Raw genomic sequence first — 9600 nt, 5'->3', positions numbered from 1 at the left:
AACTCCACAATGCACGACCCATATACCTCAACAAGGAGGGTCCAGTGGGGAGGGGTAGGTCACGGATGAGCCTAATAATGGTACCAAACTGCGTGTATTTGCTGAATAGAAAACTAATAAAAAATTAAAAACAAAGCTGGCATTAAGCATGTGAAAGGCATAAGTTCAAAGTCAACCCAGGGCACCTCAAGCAGGCATTTTCACTTATGATTGCCTGTGAGGTGGGCGACCTTGCAGGGATAGCTTATACCATCTCCATTACCATACCTCTTTTGTCCTTCCTGTTGTGTGCCTCCATTATGCTTTCTTCCTCCTTTTCCTCTCCCTGTTCCTACACTCCTCCTCTTCTTCTCATCTTTGCCTTCCTTTTCTGCCTGTTTATCTTCCTACTCCTCTCACAATTATAGAATTAGAATCAATTACTTTCTCCTGAATTCACAACAGTGACTGCGTCCATAGAATGTGATCATAATCTCATTAAGATGTTTGTAAACATGGAGTGAAGAGATAGCTTTGTGGTTAATGTGAAGCCAAAGGTGTCAGGTGGGATTCCTCAGTACCCATAGAAAGCTAGAAGCACAAGTTGGTGAGTAATTCTCGAGATCATTTGAAGTGTCTGGTGGCCCTGACATGCTCATTTTCTAGCTATCTTCTTTTTATTCTTGCTCTGTCAACATAAATAAATAAAATATTTTTTTCTTTTATTTTTTAATTTAACTTATTAGTTTTCTTTTCAGTAAATACAGGCAGTTTGGTACCATTGTTTAGGCTCATCTGTGATCTACCCTCTCCCATTGGACCCTCCTTGTTGATGTAAATGAGTCGTGCTTTGTGGAGTTAGCCCCCAGTTATTGGTATGATAAATGTCTCTGCATATCCTGACCCAACATGTGACTCTGACATTCTTTCCACCCCCTCTTCCGCAAAATTTCCCTGAGCCATGTTGGGTTCATTTTTGGTCTGCTTCAGTGCTGAGGTGTTGGGGGCCTCTGAGGCTCTGGCTCTCTGATTTGGTAGGAGTTGATTTTTCTCTGTGTTGGTCTCCTTCCCCTTTGTGCTGGTATCCGGTTCACAGGAAAACATCACCCTTGCTTGTTTCACCAATTGTCCTTAGTTTCAGTTGGGCCCCTTTTGAGGTATGTTGGGGCAGCTCTCTCCATAGGATCTGCATCTATCTGAAAAAGAGAAGCAGATTCTCCAACGGAGAGTAAGTTAGCACCAAGAAAATTGAGACAACACTTACTTTTTTGATAGACAGATTGACAGGTGTAGGCCCTCTTATACCCCGTGATTGATGGTAGCTTGATATTGTAGAGTGGGCTTGTGTTTGGGTGTGGTTCTGACTTGTTTCCCAGTTCCAGCTATGGGTCTAGTACCACTGAGGGGATCAGTTAGCCAAATCAAGAGTAGTTGGTTCCTTACCATGGCTGTGTGCCACTATTGCACTTGTGTGGGCATCACATCAGGTTATTTGTTGCTAAGTAGGTTAGACCATGAGTTGCTTGGACAGATATTGGTCGTTTCCCCCAGTCGCCCATGTAGCACCTTCTGGCACTAGACACGCTGACTGTCTGGGGACTGACTCTCTCCTGGCTTCCAGCCATGCCATTGGATTTTGCGTATCAGCTGCATATGGAGTCTTCAGCAATAGGGTCTTACCACTGGCCTTTGGTGGGTCATCAAGTACTCTGACAGAAGTCTGTCATTGTTTTGGGAAACCTTGTAGGTTTCTCTGATCAAAAGTTCATTTGGATGGTAGCCCCAAGCTGGAAGTGGGGGTTACAGGCCAGTGCCCACTAATAAATTGAGGAAAAACATAACTAATATACAAGAGTTAGAGAGGAGAGAGATAGAGGGGAGAGGGGGAGAGGGAGGGAGGGAAGATGTAGAAGATTTAGGTTAGTGTTGATCCTACCCTCTCCAGTGTCTTGTGGGGCAGGTGTTTCCTGTAAAGGTCTAGGCGGCTTTGGAAAGAGAGAGCAAAAACCCAGGCTACTTGTAACTGCCCCAGGCTGCCTTGGATTCTCATTAAGCTGGATCCCAGGCTGCTCCACCCACCTACCTGCCCATACACTGACATGGATAGACCACAGAGCAATAAAATATTTTTTAAATGTTAGAGAACTTGAGGCCTTTAAACATCTTTTATATGCTATTTATTTATTTATTTGTTTATTTATTTATTTATTATTTTTGAGGTGAAGTCTTCACCCTAACCAGGCTGACCTGGGACTCACTATGTAGTCTGGTGTTGGAGAGCAACCTACCTCTGCCTATCAAGTACTGGGATAATAAACAAGCACCACCACACCCAGTTTCATTTTTTAAAAAATTTTTGTACCTTTGTATATATGTGGAGTGTGTATGCATGTTCACATATATGTGGGTGGACACGTGTGTCTTAGTTCACATGCAGTGATCATAGGATGACCTTGGGTGTCTTCGCTGATTTATCCCCACCTCATCTAGATATAGCTTGAACCCAAAACTGATATATTTTATTTAGCCAGTTTTTTCCTGTCTCTGTCTCTCAGGCACTGGAATTACAGGTAGACCACCATGCCTGGCACTTATAGTGGAGCTACAGATCTGAATGCCAGTTATTACCCTGCAAAACAAAAGCTTAATCCACTGAGCAATCTCCACTGACCATATTTAACACCTTAGAGAAAAAAACTATTTTGAGTGATCTTTTGGATATTTATTAGTTTTTTTCTACTCCCTCCCTTTCAGAATTTATCTATATGAAAAAGAGCTGAATTTATAGTGGACAAACAATTTAATAGCATGAAGTGGGTATTTTATCCACCATATGTAAAATTTAGGCATTTGATTAGCTACAAACAAATGGAATGTTGCGTATAGTAGGATGGGACATGAAGAGTTTTTCACACAGGATAACTATGTATTGTATTTTCCCTGCTTTAAAGGCAATAGTGACCCGTGGTGGTCAGTTTTTCAAAGTGGCTCAGTAGTTTCTCAAAATATTGGGAAGATTTGTTTTGGCACATTGTATATCACCCATATTAGTGTGACAAACAGAATGGGATTTCAACATGAAGCTGCAAAGGCAGTTGTTGCTGTGTCCATTACCTTCTCCATTAAACAAATCCTATTAAAACAGAGGGAGTCCTTTTCTCTGCAATGAAGAGTGAGTTTTCCCTCAGCAGACAATGTTCCACAAAATATACACTCACCTGTGCTTGTCTTCAGAAGTGTGTCTGTTGCCTCCTAAACAGACTGTTTAAAAAGCACTAATTACTTTTTGTAATGTTGCTAGCAGCTGATCTGGTTCATTTCCCAACGCTGTATACTCTTAAGTGCTAGAGTTCTACTTTTTATATTGTTAACCTACACTCAAACAATAAAACTGTGCCTCAGATTTATGTATTTCATGATTATGTATCAGAATTATTCATTTCTATAGAGTCCCAGAAAGTGCTCTCTGGACTTAATCTCCCATTAAGTTAATAGAAGCACCCCAGTTCTGCCTTTCTGGGAGCACTGTGGCTTTTTGTGGGGTCAGTTAAGAGGAAATGCCTTGGCAAATTTGATCTCCCTACAGAACTGTATATCTTTTATGTACGGATTCAATTCTGCACCTGGTTTCTTAGAATGTTTCCCTTTGGAAAGACAAAGGTCAGAATAAGGTTGCCAACTTGAATTCCACTTTAGACAACAACAATAAAGAGTACTTGTCATTTTGTGTGCCCTCTGTTGAGAGTCACATTCAACGAGCCTCACCCTTACCTATCTTTGCTGGACAAAGATCACTAAGGCTATTGCTCAATGAGTATCCTTCCTTCACATTCCAGTCATAGTTCAAAACATACTCAACTTATTTCTCCATGAAGGGGCAATGACACATTGCTGGGCAAAGACTGTGAGAGCATATCTTATTTCATTATTATTATTAGATATGGGCCTATTTGTATAAACACATGTTGGTACCATCCTTTTCCTCCTCCCTCCCCCTTTTCTGAAGAGTCCTACCTCATTAGGGATGTAGGTCAACCCCATGGGTATCATGAGTCATGCATTATGGGGCAGCAGTCAATTGTGGGGGAGAGGCAGTTTCTTTGTGCAAAATTGAAAATGTCCCAACTTGCGGCTATAACAATATTTCTGACTCTTCTTCTGTAAAATTCACTGAGCATTTTAGGTCTACTTTAGTGATGGGCACTTACGAGCTTCTAGATGTCTGGTTTGGTAGGTGTTGAGTGTCCTCAGTATCTTTCTCCATCACTCTTGTGCTGATATCAGCCTAAATGCAAGTATAAATCTTCTTGCTCATTTCCCCAATTATTTTGTGGTTTCAGCTGGGGCGGTGGTGGAGTGTGTTGAGTTGTTTATCCCCTCAAGTCCAGGTCCCATCTGAATAAGATAAGCAGATTCTCCAATGGAGAGTGAAGTCAATGCCAGTTAAATAGGATAACTATTAATAACTTAGAGTTTGAGTTGCATGGACAGATTTTGGCCACTTCCACCTGGTATCTCATGTAGCGACTTCCAGCACTAGATGGGCTAATTATCTGAAGACTGGCTCTCCTATGGATTCCAATTAGGTCTCTCCATGGTTCCAGCTGACAGCAATTGGTGTCTTCAGCAGCAGGATCTTACCATTAACCTCTGGGGGTGGCGGGTATTCAAGTGCTCTGTCAGAAGTCTGTCTTGTTTGTTTTGGGAGGTATAATAGGTCTTTCTAATCAACAACTCCTTGTGGATGTAGGCCACATCCTGGTACAGGGAATTACAGGTCAGCGCCAAAGGGGAAGAAAAAAAAGAAAAATCCAGGGAAGAAAGAGAAACAATAGAAATTTGAGGTTAGGTTTCTTTTCACTCTCTTCAGTACCTTTTGATTCAGGTGGTCTATCTAAGTTTTGCTTGAGAGTTCCACCTTCTAGTCTGATTTCCAGCATTTAGGATTCTATGGAACCAGTTCAATTTGTCTTCAGGTTTTGAGTCCTCCCCCATTCTTTCCCTTACCTTAAGCCATACCCACCACTATTGTCCAAGCCTCAAGATGCTCTTCAGTCATGTAATCAATTTGACCTGTTTCATATTAGGAACTTCAGATGAGTGAGAACATGTGGTGGTTGTGTTGTTGTGATTGTGTGAGCCAGAAGTGACTAAGTATTTTCTCAATGAGGACAATCCCTACACTTACTCAAAAGTGTCTGTGACATCTATGTCTCCAATATGGTAATTCAGGACTGGAGAAATGGCTTAGTGGATAAAAGGATTTGTTTACAAAGACTGGAAATCTGGGTTTGATTCCCCAAGATTCATGTAATGGCAGGTGCAAAAAGTGGTAAATTTTGCTGGAGGTTGTTTTCAAGGCCAGATACCTTGGTGCACCCTTACACAGACACACAGACACACAGACACACACACACACACACACACACACACACTACCTTTCTTTCTTACTTTCGTTTCTCCCTCTTCCTCTATGCCTATTCCTCTCTCAAACAAGCAATTTTTTTTAAACTGGTGCAACTTAATACACTTGCTGGGAAAAGTTTACTAAGGCTATCTCTCAATACAGGTAATTCATACAGTGGACTAAGAGATATTACACTCAGTAGACATGTGGAGGGATTGTCTGATAAGAAGAGGTCTGGATAATGAGGGGTGAATCCTACCCCTAAATCATTTAGCTCTGGCTAGCATCTCCAAGTTCCAGAAATTGGTTGCAAGCCATTTTGTGATGTTGATCAAAGGGAACTATATGGTCCTCAAAGCCAGAAAGAGTTTTTGGTTTACTCCTTGGCATAGTTGCTGAAAGCTATTTGTCAAAAAGGGCAATTTCTTCTCTTCATGTAAGTCTTTTTCTTCTTTAAGCTAATTCCTGTACCTGCTGATCCACATGTCCTAAAGCTTTTCTCGGGTATAACAATTCCTGACCTTTCTGCTAAAGCCCATAAATTCCCATTCACAGTATGGGATATTCCTATACTTGCTACTCAGGGTCTGCTATGTCTATTTATTAATGAGGTTCAATGCAACACTTGCTGGACAGAGACGCAAAACACCATTTCTCATAGAGCCATTCCTGCATTTCCTCGTCAGTTGCCAACACAATTGCTGAAACAATTTCTCAGTGAGGACAATTTCTACCTTTGCTGACAGAGTCTATAACGTTAGTTCTCAAGAAGGGAAATTCGTACGGTTTATGAAGGCAATTTCCATACGTTTGCATCGCTAACTTTCTTTTTCTGAGATTTTTAAGGCTGTTTCTAAATGATGCAGTTCCAGCACTTGCTGAACCATGTCTACTAATGTTATTTTGCCATGGGGGACTTTGCAATATGTGAGGGGTCAGAAGGGGAATAAGGCTATGTCTGAATGAATGAAATCTTACCCTTGATGGTCAGAGCCCACTAAAGCTATTTCTCGATGTGGTAGCCCAAGATGACCTGGAATTCACTATGTAATCTCATGCTGGTCTTGAAGTCATAATGATTCTCCTGCCTCTGCCTCCCAAGTGCTAGGAATAGAGACATTCACAACTACAACCTGCCTTGAGTTATCTTTTATTTTTTTGAGGTATGGTCTCTCTCTAGCCCAGGCTAACCTGGAATTCACTATATAGTCTCAGGCTGGCCTCGAACTCATGGCAATCCTTCTACCTTTGCTTCCCAAGTGCACAGATTGAAGGCATGCGCCACCATGCCTGGCAGTTATCTTTTTGAATGCAGTAACATATGAAGTGTTAACCTCTTTGTCAGATAATCCATATACTTCCTTATTTTCAAAGAAAAAGGTGACAAAACATAGCTAATACTATTTATTCAAAAATCTGCATATTTTTCTACTTCAAAATTGACTTGATTTTATCACTTACTATTCCATCAACAAATATAGCTTTCCAAAACAAGAAGGCAAAGAAAACCATATTCAACTTCTGACAAAGACTCTGAGGTAGGCCTGTTCATCTAAGTCCCAGTAGTAGATTTATTTATTCAGAATACATTGACAGGTATTTGAAATGAAGCCATTTAATGACAAAGAGAGCTATTAATACTAAAAAAACAATCAAATGCAAACAGCAATGAATAATAGAAGTGTGAGATCCTGTGTATATAGTGATGTCCCAAACTCACACTAATTATAAATATACCTAGGCCACACATGGCAAAGATAAGTCCCATTGAGATATTGTACATATGCTGTCCATGTGATGTCAGTATTCACAAGAGAATTAAAGTGTTTAATACTCATATTTTAGATTGTATTTTCTAATTACATTTAGTAATTTAGCCTTCATTTCAAGAAACTCAGTGTCTATCCTGAACTAATTTCATGTTGTGTGAATTATAAATATTGCAATAGTACATTCTTTATTTCATGCTTTTGTATGAATAGTTTCTGTTTTACTGATTTCAAATGACTTCACATGTTATTTACATTGAACATTACAAGAGTTGTGAGGGCCATTTTCTACTTACATAGTCAATATCTCTATTTAGCACAGGTGTCTGTAAAATACAACAAAGATAGAATAAAATGATATTTCATTCTCTTAATATCCAAGATCTTTAATCATAACTAACTCTGAATGAGAAATGACTATCAGAAGATGCAGGGATTTCTTTAAACTTTAATCTTTATGTTTCCATGGTAGCACAAGAGTGATTCACCTGTCTTGGTGACATCCAGGATATTTTGATTTGACATTTTTTTCTCACTAGTCAGCTTGGCATACTCTTCTTGTGTCTCTTCACTTATAATGTGGCATTTTCCCTGCATTTCATGGGATGGAGATCAGAAAATATAACCTTTAGAGTCCTTTCTGAACACAAAACCTATCCTAATTTGTAAAGTATGGATTGATCAAGCTTAATCTTCCAGTGGTATCTCACACCTTCTGTTCATTATCCCCTTCATGTTGGTAATGCTACCCAGCAAGGACAACTTTATGGGAGATTGATTCACACATTACAGATTATCTCATTTTTCTACACTTTGGAAAAATGACATGAAAGTAATTTCTTCTCTCATGTATGTTCTTCAAATGGAAAGGAATTCTGGATTGCACATATGGAATTTTATGATGATTAGATCTGAGTATATCTATTTTATCTTAGTCTGTGTTGTGGAATATAGTCTCTGTGCTTCTCGTATCAAAATATACAGAAAGGGAAATCACCAAAAGTGTTCATGTAGTCCATGAATTCTACTATAGTTTTTGTACGCAATATACTCTGATATTGTCACCCTCTTGTAAACATTGCTCCCCCTCCTCCCATATCTCCCTGTTCACTGAATCTCTAATTCTTTATAAATAATTTCTAGTTATTTTGATGTCTCTATTTTCCCTCTTGTCTTCATTGTCAACAACAACAAACAAAAAGAATCAACAAAAGAGAGAATTACATATTTTTCATAAAGTTCTGGTATGGTTTCAAGACACATGGGAAGAGGCTAGATTGTGAAAAATAGGCATGCATACTCTCATCTCCAAAGTAAAGAGATGTATTTTCTCCAACACAGAATCAAATTGCATAACTTACACAATACTAGGAACACATCTTGAATTTCCCTTTCATTATAATAATAGTCAATTGTTAATATCATAGAAGTCGTTGAGACAAAATCCATTGAGAAGTAGTCCACCTTTGGGACTGAGAAGAAATATATGTTCAAGATCAGACAATACCATTTCTTCTACTTATTTGAGGTGCCTAAATTTTCTTTATTTAAAATATGGAACACTTGGGCTGGAAAGATGGCTTAGTGGTTAAGATGTTTGCCTCTAGAGCCAATGGACCGACCCTGCTTTGATTCCCCAGCACTCACATAAGCCAGAGGTATGCGCTGGCACATGTGTCGGTGGTTTGTTTGCAGTGACTGGAGGCCCTGGGATGCCAATTCTCTCTTTACCTCTGTCTCAAATAAATAAAAATAAAACAAAATAGGGAAAACTTCAGGAAGTCGTTTGTCATCCCTGAACAGGGGCCATGTTTATGTAATCAGTATCATTCCAACTGTAGTAAAGGTACTACTGAAGTGAACAGTATCTTATTTTTGTCATCCCATTTTCAATGTAATCCTAAACCAAAACTGTGTCTCTAATTCAACACCCCCCAGATATCCTACCTACAAAAACATGAAACTGAATAATTATACTCATTGATTATTGTTATGATGTTAAGTCCCAGTTATTTTTTGCAGGTACATGAGCTACAGGTACTGGAGTGCCCATATTCTCTCTCTCTCTCTCTCTTTCTCAAATAAATTAAAAAAAAATAAAAGTTTTAACTGCTGAGTTCCTAAGAACAGCAGTGATATAAATAAAGTTGGGATGAACTTATTTGAATATATTGTACTACGTTTACCATTTAAAAATTGTCTGAGTAGACCATGTGCTTCATATATTTTATATTTTTAATTTTCAGATAAGAATTTGATGACAGCATAGAAAATATATCCAGAAAATGCACATATGTCATTTCTTTGCCTGAAAAAAACCGACATTCATCCAAACATGTAAAATATAGTTGGACATTGGACACTTAAAAGTAATGTTATTTATATATTTGAGAGAAAGTGAATGAAAGAGACAGAAGGATGAAAGGGTGTGTGTATGTGTGTGTG

General features: G+C 39.0%; 1 non-coding gene across 1 annotated transcript; it reads right to left on the bottom strand.

Annotated features, from left to right (window-relative positions):
* Positions 1–8913: 8913 nt before the first annotated feature.
* On the bottom strand, positions 8914–9018 carry LOC123457160. Its single transcript, XR_006634926.1, has one exon. It is a non-coding gene; the product is annotated as a U6 spliceosomal RNA (small nuclear RNA).
* Positions 9019–9600: the final 582 nt, after the last annotated feature.

Source organism: Jaculus jaculus, assembly GCF_020740685.1.
Source record: "Jaculus jaculus isolate mJacJac1 chromosome Y unlocalized genomic scaffold, mJacJac1.mat.Y.cur SUPER_Y_unloc_1, whole genome shotgun sequence".
Classification (NCBI taxonomy): domain Eukaryota; kingdom Metazoa; phylum Chordata; class Mammalia; order Rodentia; family Dipodidae; genus Jaculus; species Jaculus jaculus.
The sequence above is the reverse complement of the archived record's forward strand: the minus strand, read 5'-3'. Positions and strand labels throughout refer to the sequence as shown.